The 16,225-nt window shown below is 45.0% G+C and overlaps 12 non-coding genes across 12 annotated transcripts; all 12 read right to left on the bottom strand.

Moving 5' to 3' along the window:
- Positions 1 to 659: 659 nt before the first annotated feature.
- On the bottom strand, positions 660 to 850 carry LOC141216073 (U2 spliceosomal RNA). The gene has a single exon (XR_012285117.1). It is a non-coding gene; the product is annotated as a U2 spliceosomal RNA (small nuclear RNA).
- A 1,123-nt stretch (positions 851 to 1,973) lies between these two features.
- On the bottom strand, positions 1,974 to 2,164 carry LOC141216072 (U2 spliceosomal RNA). The gene has a single exon (XR_012285116.1). It is a non-coding gene; the product is annotated as a U2 spliceosomal RNA (small nuclear RNA).
- A 1,122-nt stretch (positions 2,165 to 3,286) lies between these two features.
- On the bottom strand, positions 3,287 to 3,477 carry LOC141216512 (U2 spliceosomal RNA). Its single transcript, XR_012285542.1, has one exon. It is a non-coding gene; the product is annotated as a U2 spliceosomal RNA (small nuclear RNA).
- Positions 3,478 to 4,597: 1,120 nt separating this feature from the next.
- LOC141216070 (U2 spliceosomal RNA) lies at positions 4,598 to 4,788 on the bottom strand. Its single transcript, XR_012285114.1, has one exon. It is a non-coding gene; the product is annotated as a U2 spliceosomal RNA (small nuclear RNA).
- Positions 4,789 to 5,907: 1,119 nt separating this feature from the next.
- Positions 5,908 to 6,098, bottom strand: LOC141216069 (U2 spliceosomal RNA). Its single transcript, XR_012285113.1, has one exon. It is a non-coding gene; the product is annotated as a U2 spliceosomal RNA (small nuclear RNA).
- Positions 6,099 to 7,218: 1,120 nt separating this feature from the next.
- LOC141216068 (U2 spliceosomal RNA) lies at positions 7,219 to 7,409 on the bottom strand. Its single transcript, XR_012285112.1, has one exon. It is a non-coding gene; the product is annotated as a U2 spliceosomal RNA (small nuclear RNA).
- A 1,119-nt stretch (positions 7,410 to 8,528) lies between these two features.
- On the bottom strand, positions 8,529 to 8,719 carry LOC141216067 (U2 spliceosomal RNA). Its single transcript, XR_012285111.1, has one exon. It is a non-coding gene; the product is annotated as a U2 spliceosomal RNA (small nuclear RNA).
- A 1,116-nt stretch (positions 8,720 to 9,835) lies between these two features.
- Positions 9,836 to 10,026, bottom strand: LOC141216066 (U2 spliceosomal RNA). Its single transcript, XR_012285110.1, has one exon. It is a non-coding gene; the product is annotated as a U2 spliceosomal RNA (small nuclear RNA).
- A 1,120-nt stretch (positions 10,027 to 11,146) lies between these two features.
- Positions 11,147 to 11,337, bottom strand: LOC141216065 (U2 spliceosomal RNA). The gene has a single exon (XR_012285109.1). It is a non-coding gene; the product is annotated as a U2 spliceosomal RNA (small nuclear RNA).
- Positions 11,338 to 12,454: 1,117 nt separating this feature from the next.
- LOC141216064 (U2 spliceosomal RNA) lies at positions 12,455 to 12,645 on the bottom strand. Its single transcript, XR_012285108.1, has one exon. It is a non-coding gene; the product is annotated as a U2 spliceosomal RNA (small nuclear RNA).
- A 1,124-nt stretch (positions 12,646 to 13,769) lies between these two features.
- Positions 13,770 to 13,960, bottom strand: LOC141216063 (U2 spliceosomal RNA). The gene has a single exon (XR_012285107.1). It is a non-coding gene; the product is annotated as a U2 spliceosomal RNA (small nuclear RNA).
- A 1,123-nt stretch (positions 13,961 to 15,083) lies between these two features.
- On the bottom strand, positions 15,084 to 15,274 carry LOC141216062 (U2 spliceosomal RNA). Its single transcript, XR_012285106.1, has one exon. It is a non-coding gene; the product is annotated as a U2 spliceosomal RNA (small nuclear RNA).
- Between the last annotated feature and the right edge of the window lie 951 nt (positions 15,275 to 16,225).

The following is a 16,225-nucleotide window of genomic DNA, read 5'->3' as shown; positions in this document are numbered from 1 at the left end:
TACCTGGATGGCTGAATGTCACTGAGAAGCTCACAGAGACCGCCATAAGCAACAGTTTAAAAGAATGCCACAGACTAATCAACCAAACTTTTTGGGTTGGTTTCTCTTTTATAGTCTGCAGGCATTAAATGAAAGAAGTCAGTGTTCCAGCAGAGGGAGACAACGTTTCAGAAAAGGCATTGTAGCAAACCAAAAAAGAAATTTTAAGTGCAGCAGAGTAACCAGCTCACATACCTGTTAGCTCAGGTGAGTTTAAAAGGCTGCTGTTGATAACAAGGGCATTTGCTAAATAGATGGTGTGTGTGCAACAATATACTGAAAGGTCAATTATATTGTGCAGCTTATCTCACCACCTGTAGTTATTTAGGTGAAAGCTCCAAAATGCTTGCCTAATATGTCTGTTTATCCAAAAGGAAGTATAGAGGGAGAGCTAGATAGATAGCATTGCATTACATTACATTACATGGCAATGCAATGCACAGTTGCTGAAGTTGAACCAAAATGAGCTTGTCATCTGGCTTCTGCAACTTTTAACATGAAAAATCCAATGAGGAGAAGAAAAGCAAAGCCAAAGAGTCCATCCCAAAATCCGACAAACAAGCAAAATGAACAAAAAGCATTGAATTCAATTCTTTCTGATTTTAGAAACTGCATTAAAGAAGGGGTGCACCGGTCCTGGAGATACTGCAATACCAGGTCAATGCGTGGAGTGGACAGAGCAAGCTCTTTTTCCATCTCCCTGTTCTAAAAATCCATTTAATATATGGTCCCCAGATAGGGGACGTATCAGATATTAAACTGATAAGAACAGATACTACACTTGATCTTAGCCAAAAGGCCGAGAAGCGATAACCAGAATTGGTTTCCGACTACGGTGCCACCCAAGGATTCTGAAAAGTCCATTTGTGGAGATGGCCACCTGGACTCCCGTTAAGAAGACATGCTGTCAACCTCTAGATCCCTCACATGCCTGCACTTTTCGGCTTGCTGCTGCTGCAATCCACGCGTTTTAGATCTGCATAACTCCACCTCTTTTAGCACAGTACCCTCAACCCCCGGCTGTTCCCACCCGCCTCAACACCGTTGGAAGGGAGGAGAACCAATTAAGGCGGGGGGGGGGGGGTGGAACGAGCAGCTGTCTACCCTTAGCAGGAGGGTTGCTGATTAATTACCTCTCCTGCTGCTGCTGCTGCTGGCTGTCCAGCAGCAGACTGAAGGTGGCTGCTGCTGTGCGCAGGTATATAAAGGCTCAGAGCCTATTATGACACGCGCAGCCAGCGTTCCATTGCCACATTCCGTCTACTGCAGGCGGGATACCTGGATGGCTGAATGTCACTGAGAAGCTCACAGAGACCGCCATAAGCAACAGTTTAAAAGAATGCCACAGACTAATCAACCAAACTTTTTGGGTTGGTTTCTCTTTTATAGTCTGCAGGCATTAAATGAAAGAAGTCAGTGTTCCAGCAGAGGGAGACAACGTTTCAGAAAAGGCATTGTAGCAAACCAAAAAAGAAATTTTAAGCGCAGCAGAGTAACCAGCTCACATACCTGTTAGCTCAGGTGAGTTTAAAAGGCTGCTGTTGATAACAAGGGCATTTGCTAAATAGATGGTGTGTGTGCAACAATATACTGAAAGGTCAATTATATTGTGCAGCTTATCTCACCACCTGTAGTTATTTAGGTGAAAGCTCCAAAATGCTTGCCTAATATGTCTGTTTATCCAAAAGGAAGTATAGAGGGAGAGCTAGATAGATAGCATTGCATTACATTACATTACATGGCAATGCAATGCACAGTTGCTGAAGTTGAACCAAAATGAGCTTGTCATCTGGCTTCTGCAACTTTTAACATGAAAAATCCAATGAGGAGAAGAAAAGCAAAGCCAAAGAGTCCATCCCAAAATCCGACAAACAAGCAAAATGAACAAAAAGCATTGAATTCAATTCTTTCTGATTTTAGAAACTGCATTAAAGAAGGGGTGCACCGGTCCTGGAGATACTGCAATACCAGGTCAATGCGTGGAGTGGACAGAGCAAGCTCTTTTTCCATCTCCCTGTTCTAAAAATCCATTTAATATATGGTCCCCAGATAGGGGACGTATCAGATATTAAACTGATAAGAACAGATACTACACTTGATCTTAGCCAAAAGGCCGAGAAGCGATAACCAGAATTGGTTTCCGACTACGGTGCCACCCAAGGATTCTGAAAAGTCCATTTGTGGAGATGGCCACCTGGACTCCCGTTAAGAAGACATGCTGTCAACCTCTAGATCCCTCACATGCCTGCACTTTTCGGCTTGCTGCTGCTGCAATCCACGCGTTTTAGATCTGCATAACTCCACCTCTTTTAGCACAGTACCCTCAACCCCCGGCTGTTCCCACCCGCCTCAACACCGTTGGAAGGGAGGAGAACCAATTAAGGCGGGGGGGGGGGGTGGAACGAGCAGCTGTCTACCCTTAGCAGGAGGGTTGCTGATTAATTACCTCTCCTGCTGCTGCTGCTGCTGGCTGTCCAGCAGCAGACTGAAGGTGGCTGCTGCTGTGCGCAGGTATATAAAGGCTCAGAGCCTATTATGACACGCGCAGCCAGCGTTCCATTGCCACATTCCGTCTACTGCAGGCGGGATACCTGGATGGCTGAATGTCACTGAGAAGCTCACAGAGACCGCCATAAGCAACAGTTTAAAAGAATGCCACAGACTAATCAACCAAACTTTTTGGGTTGGTTTCTCTTTTATAGTCTGCAGGCATTAAATGAAAGAAGTCAGTGTTCCAGCAGAGGGAGACAACGTTTCAGAAAAGGCATTGTAGCAAACCAAAAAAGAAATTTTAAGCGCAGCAGAGTAACCAGCTCACATACCTGTTAGCTCAGGTGAGTTTAAAAGGCTGCTGTTGATAACAAGGGCATTTGCTAAATAGATGGTGTGTGTGCAACAATATACTGAAAGGTCAATTATATTGTGCAGCTTATCTCACCACCTGTAGTTATTTAGGTGAAAGCTCCAAAATGCTTGCCTAATATGTCTGTTTATCCAAAAGGAAGTATAGAGGGAGAGCTAGATAGATAGCATTGCATTACATTACATTACATGGCAATGCAATGCACAGTTGCTCAAGTTGAACCAAAATGAGCTTGTCATCTGGCTTCTGCAACTTTTAACATGAAAAATCCAATGAGGAGAAGAAAAGCAAAGCCAAAGAGTCCATCCCAAAATCCGACAAACAAGCAAAATGAACAAAAAGCATTGAATTCAATTCTTTCTGATTTTAGAAACTGCATTAAAGAAGGGGTGCACCGGTCCTGGAGATACTGCAATACCAGGTTAATGCGTGGAGTGGACAGAGCAAGCTCTTTTTCCATCTCCCTGTTCTAAAAATCCATTTAATATATGGTCCCCAGATAGGGGACGTATCAGATATTAAACTGATAAGAACAGATACTACACTTGATCTTAGCCAAAAGGCCGAGAAGCGATAACCAGAATTGGTTTCCGACTACGGTGCCACCCAAGGATTCTGAAAAGTCCATTTGTGGAGATGGCCACCTGGACTCCCGTTAAGAAGACATGCTGTCAACCTCTAGATCCCTCACATGCCTGCACTTTTTGGCTTGCTGCTGCTGCAATCCACGCGTTTTAGATCTGCATAACTCCACCTCTTTTAGCACAGTACCCTCAACCCCCGGCTGTTCCCACCCGCCTCAACACCGTTGGAAGGGAGGAGAACCAATTAAGGCGGGGGGGGGGTGGAACGAGCAGCTGTCTACCCTTAGCAGGAGGGTTGCTGATTAATTACCTCTCCTGCTGCTGCTGCTGCTGGCTGTATAGCAGCAGGCTGAAGGTGGCTGCTGCTGTGCGCAGGTATATAAAGGCTCAGAGCCTATTATGACACGCGCAGCCAGCGTTCCATTGCCACATTCCGTCTACTGCAGGCGGGATACCTGGATGGCTGAATGTCACTGAGAAGCTCACAGAGACCGCCATAAGCAACAGTTTAAAAGAATGCCACAGACTAATCAACCAAACTTTTTGGGTTGGTTTCTCTTTTATAGTCTGCAGGCATTAAATGAAAGAAGTCAGTGTTCCAGCAGAGGGAGACAACGTTTCAGAAAAGGCATTGTAGCAAACCAAAAAAGAAATTTTAAGCGCAGCAGAGTAACCAGCTCACATACCTGTTAGCTCAGGTGAGTTTAAAAGGCTGCTGTTGATAACAAGGGCATTTGCTAAATAGATGGTGTGTGTGCAACAATATACTGAAAGGTTAATTATATTGTGCAGCTTATCTCACCACCTGTAGTTATTTAGGTGAAAGCTCCAAAATGCTTGCCTAATATGTCTGTTTATCCAAAAGGAAGTATAGAGGGAGAGCTAGATAGATAGCATTGCATTACATTACATTACATGGCAATGCAATGCACAGTTGCTGAAGTTGAACCAAAATGAGCTTGTCATCTGGCTTCTGCAACTTTTAACATGAAAAATCCAATGAGGAGAAGAAAAGCAAAGCCAAAGAGTCCATCCCAAAATCCGACAAACAAGCAAAATGAACAAAAAGCATTGAATTCAATTCTTTCTGATTTTAGAAACTGCATTAAAGAAGGGGTGCACCGGTCCTGGAGATACTGCAATACCAGGTCAATGCGTGGAGTGGACAGAGCAAGCTCTTTTTCCATCTCCCTGTTCTAAAAATCCATTTAATATATGGTCCCCAGATAGGGGACGTATCAGATATTAAACTGATAAGAACAGATACTACACTTGATCTTAGCCAAAAGGCCGAGAAGCGATAACCAGAATTGGTTTCCGACTACGGTGCCACCCAAGGATTCTGAAAAGTCCATTTGTGGAGATGGCCACCTGGACTCCCGTTAAGAAGACATGCTGTCAACCTCTAGATCCCTCACATGCCTGCACTTTTCGGCTTGCTGCTGCTGCAATCCACGCGTTTTAGATCTGCATAACTCCACCTCTTTTAGCACAGTACCCTCAACCCCCGGCTGTTCCCACCCGCCTCAACACCGTTGGAAGGGAGGAGAACCAATTAAGGCGGGGGGGGGTGGAACGAGCAGCTGTCTACCCTTAGCAGGAGGGTTGCTGATTAATTACCTCTCCTGCTGCTGCTGCTGCTGGCTGTCCAGCAGCAGACTGAAGGTGGCTGCTGCTGTGCGCAGGTATATAAAGGCTCAGAGCCTATTATGACACGCGCAGCCAGCGTTCCATTGCCACATTCCGTCTACTGCAGGCGGGATACCTGGATGGCTGAATGTCACTGAGAAGCTCACAGAGACCGCCATAAGCAACAGTTTAAAAGAATGCCACAGACTAATCAACCAAACTTTTTGGGTTGGTTTCTCTTTTATAGTCTGCAGGCATTAAATGAAAGAAGTCAGTGTTCCAGCAGAGGGAGACAACGTTTCAGAAAAGGCATTGTAGCAAACCAAAAAAGAAATTTTAAGCGCAGCAGAGTAACCAGCTCACATACCTGTTAGCTCAGGTGAGTTTAAAAGGCTGCTGTTGATAACAAGGGCATTTGCTAAATAGATGGTGTGTGTGCAACAATATACTGAAAGGTCAATTATATTGTGCAGCTTATCTCACCACCTGTAGTTATTTAGGTGAAAGCTCCAAAATGCTTGCCTAATATGTCTGTTTATCCAAAAGGAAGTATAGAGGGAGAGCTAGATAGATAGCATTGCATTACATTACATTACATGGCAATGCAATGCACAGTTGCTGAAGTTGAACCAAAATGAGCTTGTCATCTGGCTTCTGCAACTTTTAACATGAAAAATCCAATGAGGAGAAGAAAAGCAAAGCCAAAGAGTCCATCCCAAAATCCGACAAACAAGCAAAATGAACAAAAAGCATTGAATTCAATTCTTTCTGATTTTAGAAACTGCATTAAAGAAGGGGTGCACCGGTCCTGGAGATACTGCAATACCAGGTCAATGCGTGGAGTGGACAGAGCAAGCTCTTTTTCCATCTCCCTGTTCTAAAAATCCATTTAATATATGGTCCCCAGATAGGGGACGTATCAGATATTAAACTGATAAGAACAGATACTACACTTGATCTTAGCCAAAAGGCCGAGAAGCGATAACCAGAATTGGTTTCCGACTACGGTGCCACCCAAGGATTCTGAAAAGTCCATTTGTGGAGATGGCCACCTGGACTCCCGTTAAGAAGACATGCTGTCAACCTCTAGATCCCTCACATGCCTGCACTTTTCGTCTTGCTGCTGCTGCAATCCACGCGTTTTAGATCTGCATAACTCCACCTCTTTTAGCACAGTACCCTCAACCCCCGGCTGTTCCCACCCGCCTCAACACCGTTGGAAGGGAGGAGAACCAATTAAGGCGGGGGGGGGGTGGAACGAGCAGCTGTCTACCCTTAGCAGGAGGGTTGCTGATTAATTACCTCTCCTGCTGCTGCTGCTGCTGGCTGTCCAGCAGCAGACTGAAGGTGGCTGCTGCTGTGCGCAGGTATATAAAGGCTCAGAGCCTATTATGACACGCGCAGCCAGCGTTCCATTGCCACATTCCGTCTACTGCAGGCGGGATACCTGGATGGCTGAATGTCACTGAGAAGCTCACAGAGACCGCCATAAGCAACAGTTTAAAAGAATGCCACAGACTAATCAACCAAACTTTTTGGGTTGGTTTCTCTTTTATAGTCTGCAGGCATTAAATGAAAGAAGTCAGTGTTCCAGCAGAGGGAGACAACGTTTCAGAAAAGGCATTGTAGCAAACCAAAAAAGAAATTTTAAGCGCAGCAGAGTAACCAGCTCACATACCTGTTAGCTCAGGTGAGTTTAAAAGGCTGCTGTTGATAACAAGGGCATTTGCTAAATAGATGGTGTGTGTGCAACAATATACTGAAAGGTCAATTATATTGTGCAGCTTATCTCACCACCTGTAGTTATTTAGGTGAAAGCTCCAAAATGCTTGCCTAATATGTCTGTTTATCCAAAAGGAAGTATAGAGGGAGAGCTTGATAGATAGCATTGCATTACATTACATTACATGGCAATGCAATGCACAGTTGCTGAAGTTGAACCAAAATGAGCTTGTCATCTGGCTTCTGCAACTTTTAACATGAAAAATCCAATGAGGAGAAGAAAAGCAAAGCCAAAGAGTCCATCCCAAAATCCGACAAACAAGCAAAATGAACAAAAAGCATTGAATTCAATTCTTTCTGATTTTAGAAACTGCATTAAAGAAGGGGTGCACCGGTCCTGGAGATACTGCAATACCAGGTCAATGCGTGGAGTGGACAGAGCAAGCTCTTTTTCCATCTCCCTGTTCTAAAAATCCATTTAATATATGGTCCCCAGATAGGGGACGTATCAGATATTAAACTGATAAGAACAGATACTACACTTGATCTTAGCCAAAAGGCCGAGAAGCGATAACCAGAATTGGTTTCCGACTACGGTGCCACCCAAGGATTCTGAAAAGTCCATTTGTGGAGATGGCCACCTGGACTCCCGTTAAGAAGACATGCTGTCAACCTCTAGATCCCTCACATGCCTGCACTTTTCGGCTTGCTGCTGCTGCAATCCACGCGTTTTAGATCTGCATAACTCCACCTCTTTTAGCACAGTACCCTCAACCCCCGGCTGTTCCCACCCGCCTCAACACCGTTGGAAGGGAGGAGAACCAATTAAGGCGGGGGGGGGTGGAACGAGCAGCTGTCTACCCTTAGCAGGAGGGTTGCTGATTAATTACCTCTTCTGCTGCTGCTGCTGCTGGCTGTCCAGCAGCAGACTGAAGGTGGCTGCTGCTGTGCGCAGGTATATAAAGGCTCAGAGCCTATTATGACACGCGCAGCCAGCGTTCCATTGCCACATTCCGTCTACTGCAGGCGGGATACCTGGATGGCTGAATGTCACTGAGAAGCTCACAGAGACCGCCATAAGCAACAGTTTAAAAGAATGCCACAGACTAATCAACCAAATTTTTTGGGTTGGTTTCTCTTTTATAGTCTGCAGGCATTAAATGAAAGAAGTCAGTGTTCCAGCAGAGGGAGACAACGTTTCAGAAAAGGCATTGTAGCAAACCAAAAAAGAAATTTTAAGCGCAGCAGAGTAACCAGCTCACATACCTGTTAGCTCAGGTGAGTTTAAAAGGCTGCTGTTGATAACAAGGGCATTTGCTAAATAGATGGTGTGTGTGCAACAATATACTGAAAGGTCAATTATATTGTGCAGCTTATCTCACCACCTGTAGTTATTTAGGTGAAAGCTCCAAAATGCTTGCCTAATATGTCTGTTTATCCAAAAGGAAGTATAGAGGGAGAGCTAGATAGATAGCATTGCATTACATTACATTACATGGCAATGCAATGCACAGTTGCTGAAGTTGAACCAAAATGAGCTTGTCATCTGGCTTCTGCAACTTTTAACATGAAAAATCCAATGAGGAGAAGAAAAGCAAAGCCAAAGAGTCCATCCCAAAATCCGACAAACAAGCAAAATGAACAAAAAGCATTGAATTCAATTCTTTCTGATTTTAGAAACTGCATTAAAGAAGGGGTGCACCGGTCCTGGAGATACTGCAATACCAGGTCAATGCGTGGAGTGGACAGAGCAAGCTCTTTTTCCATCTCCCTGTTCTAAAAATCCATTTAATATATGGTCCCCAGATAGGGGACGTATCAGATATTAAACTGATAAGAACAGATACTACACTTGATCTTAGCCAAAAGGCCGAGAAGCGATAACCAGAATTGGTTTCCGACTACGGTGCCACCCAAGGATTCTGAAAAGTCCATTTGTGGAGATGGCCACCTGGACTCCCGTTAAGAAGACATGCTGTCAACCTCTAGATCCCTCACATGCCTGCACTTTTCGGCTTGCTGCTGCTGCAATCCACGCGTTTTAGATCTGCATAACTCCACCTCTTTTAGCACAGTACCCTCAACCCCCGGCTGTTCCCACCCGCCTCAACACCGTTAAAAGGGAGGAGAACCAATTAAGGCGGGGGGGGGTGGAACGAGCAGCTGTCTACCCTTAGCAGGAGGGTTGCTGATTAATTACCTCTCCTGCTGCTGCTGCTGGCTGTCCAGCAGCAGACTGAAGGTGGCTGCTGCTGTGCGCAGGTATATAAAGGCTCAGAGCCTATTATGACACGCGCAGCCAGCGTTCCATTGCCACATTCCGTCTACTGCAGGCGGGATACCTGGATGGCTGAATGTCACTGAGAAGCTCACAGAGACCGCCATAAGCAACAGTTTAAAAGAATGCCACAGACTAATCAACCAAACTTTTTGGGTTGGTTTCTCTTTTATAGTCTGCAGGCATTAAATGAAAGAAGTCAGTGTTCCAGCAGAGGGAGACAACGTTTCAGAAAAGGCATTGTAGCAAACCAAAAAAGAAATTTTAAGCGCAGCAGAGTAACCAGCTCACATACCTGTTAGCTCAGGTGAGTTTAAAAGGCTGCTGTTGATAACAAGGGCATTTGCTAAATAGATGGTGTGTGTGCAACAATATACTGAAAGGTCAATTATATTGTGCAGCTTATCTCACCACCTGTAGTTATTTAGGTGAAAGCTCCAAAATGCTTGCCTAATATGTCTGTTTATCCAAAAGGAAGTATAGAGGGAGAGCTAGATAGATAGCATTGCATTACTTTACATTACATGGCAATGCAATGCACAGTTGCTGAAGTTGAACCAAAATGAGCTTGTCATCTGGCTTCTGCAACTTTTAACATGAAAAATCCAATGAGGAGAAGAAAAGCAAAGCCAAAGAGTCCATCCCAAAATCCGACAAACAAGCAAAATGAACAAAAAGCATTGAATTCAATTCTTTCTGATTTTAGAAACTGCATTAAAGAAGGGGTGCACCGGTCCTGGAGATACTGCAATACCAGGTCAATGCGTGGAGTGGACAGAGCAAGCTCTTTTTCCATCTCCCTGTTCTAAAAATCCATTTAATATATGGTCCCCAGATAGGGGACGTATCAGATATTAAACTGATAAGAACAGATACTACACTTGATCTTAGCCAAAAGGCCGAGAAGCGATAACCAGAATTGGTTTCCGACTACGGTGCCACCCAAGGATTCTGAAAAGTCCATTTGTGGAGATGGCCACCTGGACTCCCGTTAAGAAGACATGCTGTCAACCTCTAGATCCCTCACATGCCTGCACTTTTCGGCTTGCTGCTGCTGCAATCCACGCGTTTTAGATCTGCATAACTCCACCTCTTTTAGCACAGTACCCTCAACCCCCGGCTGTTCCCACCCGCCTCAACACCGTTGGAAGGGAGGAGAACCAATTAAGGCGGGGGGGGGGTGGAACGAGCAGCTGTCTACCCTTAGCAGGAGGGTTGCTGATTAATTACCTCTCCTGCTGCTGCTGCTGCTGGCTGTCCAGCAGCAGACTGAAGGTGGCTGCTGCTGTGCGCAGGTATATAAAGGCTCAGAGCCTATTATGACACGCGCAGCCAGCGTTCCATTGCCACATTCCGTCTACTGCAGGCGGGATACCTGGATGGCTGAATGTCACTGAGAAGCTCACAGAGACCGCCATAAGCAACAGTTTAAAAGAATGCCACAGACTAATCAACCAAACTTTTTGGGTTGGTTTCTCTTTTATAGTCTGCAGGCATTAAATGAAAGAAGTCAGTGTTCCAGCAGAGGGAGACAACGTTTCAGAAAAGGCATTGTAGCAAACCAAAAAAGAAATTTTAAGTGCAGCAGAGTAACCAGCTCACATACCTGTTAGCTCAGGTGAGTTTAAAAGGCTGCTGTTGATAACAAGGGCATTTGCTAAATAGATGGTGTGTGTGCAACAATATACTGAAAGGTCAATTATATTGTGCAGCTTATCTCACCACCTGTAGTTATTTAGGTGAAAGCTCCAAAATGCTTGCCTAATATGTCTGTTTATCCAAAAGGAAGTATAGAGGGAGAGCTAGATAGATAGCATTGCATTACATTACATTACATGGCAATGCAATGCACAGTTGCTGAAGTTGAACCAAAATGAGCTTGTCATCTGGCTTCTGCAACTTTTAACATGAAAAATCCAATGAGGAGAAGAAAAGCAAAGCCAAAGAGTCCATCCCAAAATCCGACAAACAAGCAAAATGAACAAAAAGCATTGAATTCAATTCTTTCTGATTTTAGAAACTGCATTAAAGAAGGGGTGCACCGGTCCTGGAGATACTGCAATACCAGGTCAATGCGTGGAGTGGACAGAGCAAGCTCTTTTTCCATCTCCCTGTTCTAAAAATCCATTTAATATATGGTCCCCAGATAGGGGACGTATCAGATATTAAACTGATAAGAACAGATACTACACTTGATCTTAGCCAAAAGGCCGAGAAGCGATAACCAGAATTGGTTTCCGACTACGGTGCCACCCAAGGATTCTGAAAAGTCCATTTGTGGAGATGGCCACCTGGACTCCCGTTAAGAAGACATGCTGTCAACCTCTAGATCCCTCACATGCCTGCACTTTTCGGCTTGCTGCTGCTGCAATCCACGCGTTTTAGATCTGCATAACTCCACCTCTTTTAGCACAGTACCCTCAACCCCCGGCTGTTCCCACCCGCCTCAACACCGTTGGAAGGGAGGAGAACCAATTAAGGCGGGGGGGGGGTGGAACGAGCAGCTGTCTACCCTTAGCAGGAGGGTTGCTGATTAATTACCTCTCCTGCTGCTGCTGCTGGCTGTCCAGCAGCAGACTGAAGGTGGCTGCTGCTGTGCGCAGGTATATAAAGGCTCAGAGCCTATTATGACACGCGCAGCCAGCGTTCCATTGCCACATTCCGTCTACTGCAGGCGGGATACCTGGATGGCTGAATGTCACTGAGAAGCTCACAGAGACCGCCATAAGCAACAGTTTAAAAGAATGCCACAGACTAATCAACCAAACTTTTTGGGTTGGTTTCTCTTTTATAGTCTGCAGGCATTAAATGAAAGAAGTCAGTGTTCCAGCAGAGGGAGACAACGTTTCAGAAAAGGCATTGTAGCAAACCAAAAAAGAAATTTTAAGCGCAGCAGAGTAACCAGCTCACATACCTGTTAGCTCAGGTGAGTTTAAAAGGCTGCTGTTGATAACAAGGGCATTTGCTAAATAGATGGTGTGTGTGCAACAATATACTGAAAGGTCAATTATATTGTGCAGCTTATCTCACCACCTGTAGTTATTTAGGTGAAAGCTCCAAAATGCTTGCCTAATATGTCTGTTTATCCAAAAGGAAGTATAGAGGGAGAGCTAGATAGATAGCATTGCATTACATTACATTACATGGCAATGCAATGCACAGTTGCTGAAGTTGAACCAAAATGAGCTTGTCATCTGGCTTCTGCAACTTTTAACATGAAAAATCCAATGAGGAGAAGAAAAGCAAAGCCAAAGAGTCCATCCCAAAATCCGACAAACAAGCAAAATGAACAAAAAGCATTGAATTCAATTCTTTCTGATTTTAGAAACTGCATTAAAGAAGGGGTGCACCGGTCCTGGAGATACTGCAATACCAGGTCAATGCGTGGAGTGGACAGAGCAAGCTCTTTTTCCATCTCCCTGTTCTAAAAATCCATTTAATATATGGTCCCCAGATAGGGGACGTATCAGATATTAAACTGATAAGAACAGATACTACACTTGATCTTAGCCAAAAGGCCGAGAAGCGATAACCAGAATTGGTTTCCGACTACGGTGCCACCCAAGGATTCTGAAAAGTCCATTTGTGGAGATGGCCACCTGGACTCCCGTTAAGAAGACATGCTGTCAACCTCTAGATCCCTCACATGCCTGCACTTTTCGGCTTGCTGCTGCTGCAATCCACGCGTTTTAGATCTGCATAACTCCACCTCTTTTAGCACAGTACCCTCAACCCCCGGCTGTTCCCACCCGCCTCAACACCGTTGGAAGGGAGGAGAACCAATTAAGGCGGGGGGGGGGGGGGTGGAACGAGCAGCTGTCTACCCTTAGCAGGAGGGTTGCTGATTAATTACCTCTCCTGCTGCTGCTGCTGCTGGCTGTCCAGCAGCAGACTGAAGGTGGCTGCTGCTGTGCGCAGGTATATAAAGGCTCAGAGCCTATTATGACACGCGCAGCCAGCGTTCCATTGCCACATTCCGTCTACTGCAGGCGGGATACCTGGATGGCTGAATGTCACTGAGAAGCTCACAGAGACCGCCATAAGCAACAGTTTAAAAGAATGCCACAGACTAATCAACCAAACTTTTTGGGTTGGTTTCTCTTTTATAGTCTGCAGGCATTAAATGAAAGAAGTCAGTGTTCCAGCAGAGGGAGACAACGTTTCAGAAAAGGCATTGTAGCAAACCAAAAAAGAAATTTTAAGTGCAGCAGAGTAACCAGCTCACATACCTGTTAGCTCAGGTGAGTTTAAAAGGCTGCTGTTGATAACAAGGGCATTTGCTAAATAGATGGTGTGTGTGCAACAATATACTGAAAGGTCAATTATATTGTGCAGCTTATCTCACCACCTGTAGTTATTTAGGTGAAAGCTCCAAAATGCTTGCCTAATATGTCTGTTTATCCAAAAGGAAGTATAGAGGGAGAGCTAGATAGATAGCATTGCATTACATTACATTACATGGCAATGCAATGCACAGTTGCTGAAGTTGAACCAAAATGAGCTTGTCATCTGGCTTCTGCAACTTTTAACATGAAAAATCCAATGAGGAGAAGAAAAGCAAAGCCAAAGAGTCCATCCCAAAATCCGACAAACAAGCAAAATGAACAAAAAGCATTGAATTCAATTCTTTCTGATTTTAGAAACTGCATTAAAGAAGGGGTGCACCGGTCCTGGAGATACTGCAATACCAGGTCAATGCGTGGAGTGGACAGAGCAAGCTCTTTTTCCATCTCCCTGTTCTAAAAATCCATTTAATATATGGTCCCCAGATAGGGGACGTATCAGATATTAAACTGATAAGAACAGATACTACACTTGATCTTAGCCAAAAGGCCGAGAAGCGATAACCAGAATTGGTTTCCGACTACGGTGCCACCCAAGGATTCTGAAAAGTCCATTTGTGGAGATGGCCACCTGGACTCCCGTTAAGAAGACATGCTGTCAACCTCTAGATCCCTCACATGCCTGCACTTTTCGGCTTGCTGCTGCTGCAATCCACGCGTTTTAGATCTGCATAACTCCACCTCTTTTAGCACAGTACCCTCAACCCCCGGCTGTTCCCACCCGCCTCAACACCGTTGGAAGGGAGGAGAACCAATTAAGGCGGGGGGGGGGGGGTGGAACGAGCAGCTGTCTACCCTTAGCAGGAGGGTTGCTGATTAATTACCTCTCCTGCTGCTGCTGCTGCTGGCTGTCCAGCAGCAGACTGAAGGTGGCTGCTGCTGTGCGCAGGTATATAAAGGCTCAGAGCCTATTATGACACGCGCAGCCAGCGTTCCATTGCCACATTCCGTCTACTGCAGGCGGGATACCTGGATGGCTGAATGTCACTGAGAAGCTCACAGAGACCGCCATAAGCAACAGTTTAAAAGAATGCCACAGACTAATCAACCAAACTTTTTGGGTTGGTTTCTCTTTTATAGTCTGCAGGCATTAAATGAAAGAAGTCAGTGTTCCAGCAGAGGGAGACAACGTTTCAGAAAAGGCATTGTAGCAAACCAAAAAAGAAATTTTAAGCGCAGCAGAGTAACCAGCTCACATACCTGTTAGCTCAGGTGAGTTTAAAAGGCTGCTGTTGATAACAAGGGCATTTGCTAAATAGATGGTGTGTGTGCAACAATATACTGAAAGGTCAATTATATTGTGCAGCTTATCTCACCACCTGTAGTTATTTAGGTGAAAGCTCCAAAATGCTTGCCTAATATGTCTGTTTATCCAAAAGGAAGTATAGAGGGAGAGCTAGATAGATAGCATTGCATTACATTACATTACATGGCAATGCAATGCACAGTTGCTGAAGTTGAACCAAAATGAGCTTGTCATCTGGCTTCTGCAACTTTTAACATGAAAAATCCAATGAGGAGAAGAAAAGCAAAGCCAAAGAGTCCATCCCAAAATCCGACAAACAAGCAAAATGAACAAAAAGCATTGAATTCAATTCTTTCTGATTTTAGAAACTGCATTAAAGAAGGGGTGCACCGGTCCTGGAGATACTGCAATACCAGGTCAATGCGTGGAGTGGACAGAGCAAGCTCTTTTTCCATCTCCCTGTTCTAAAAATCCATTTAATATATGGTCCCCAGATAGGGGACGTATCAGATATTAAACTGATAAGAACAGATACTACACTTGATCTTAGCCAAAAGGCCGAGAAGCGATAACCAGAATTGGTTTCCGACTACGGTGCCACCCAAGGATTCTGAAAAGTCCATTTGTGGAGATGGCCACCTGGACTCCCGTTAAGAAGACATGCTGTCAACCTCTAGATCCCTCACATGCCTGCACTTTTCGGCTTGCTGCTGCTGCAATCCACGCGTTTTAGATCTGCATAACTCCACCTCTTTTAGCACAGTACCCTCAACCCCCGGCTGTTCCCACCCGCCTCAACACCGTTGGAAGGGAGGAGAACCAATTAAGGCGGGGGGGGGGGGTGGAACGAGCAGCTGTCTACCCTTAGCAGGAGGGTTGCTGATTAATTACCTCTCCTGCTGCTGCTGCTGCTGGCTGTCCAGCAGCAGACTGAAGGTGGCTGCTGCTGTGCGCAGGTATATAAAGGCTCAGAGCCTATTATGACACGCGCAGCCAGCGTTCCATTGCCACATTCCGTCTACTGCAGGCGGGATACCTGGATGGCTGAATGTCACTGAGAAGCTCACAGAGACCGCCATAAGCAACAGTTTAAAAGAATGCCACAGACTAATCAACCAAACTTTTTGGGTTGGTTTCTCTTTTATAGTCTGCAGGCATTAAATGAAAGAAGTCAGTGTTCCAGCAGAGGGAGACAACGTTTCAGAAAAGGCATTGTAGCAAACCAAAAAAGAAATTTTAAGCGCAGCAGAGTAACCAGCTCACATACCTGTTAGCTCAGGTGAGTTTAAAAGGCTGCTGTTGATAACAAGGGCATTTGCTAAATAGATGGTGTGTGTGCAACAATATACTGAAAGGTCAATTATATTGTGCAGCTTATCTCACCACCTGTAGTTATTTAGGTGAAAGCTCCAAAATGCTTGCCTAATATGTCTGTTTATCCAAAAGGAAGTATAGAGGGAGAGCTAGATAGATAGCATTGCATTACATTACATTACATGGCAATGCAATGCACAGTTGCTC

The sequence above is a fragment of the Phyllobates terribilis genome, unplaced genomic scaffold, assembly GCF_046119375.1.
Source record: "Phyllobates terribilis strain yellow unplaced genomic scaffold, ASM4611937v1 Scaffold_236__1_contigs__length_3049075, whole genome shotgun sequence".
Lineage (NCBI taxonomy): Eukaryota > Metazoa > Chordata > Amphibia > Anura > Dendrobatidae > Phyllobates > Phyllobates terribilis.
The sequence above is the reverse complement of the archived record's forward strand: the minus strand, read 5'-3'. Positions and strand labels throughout refer to the sequence as shown.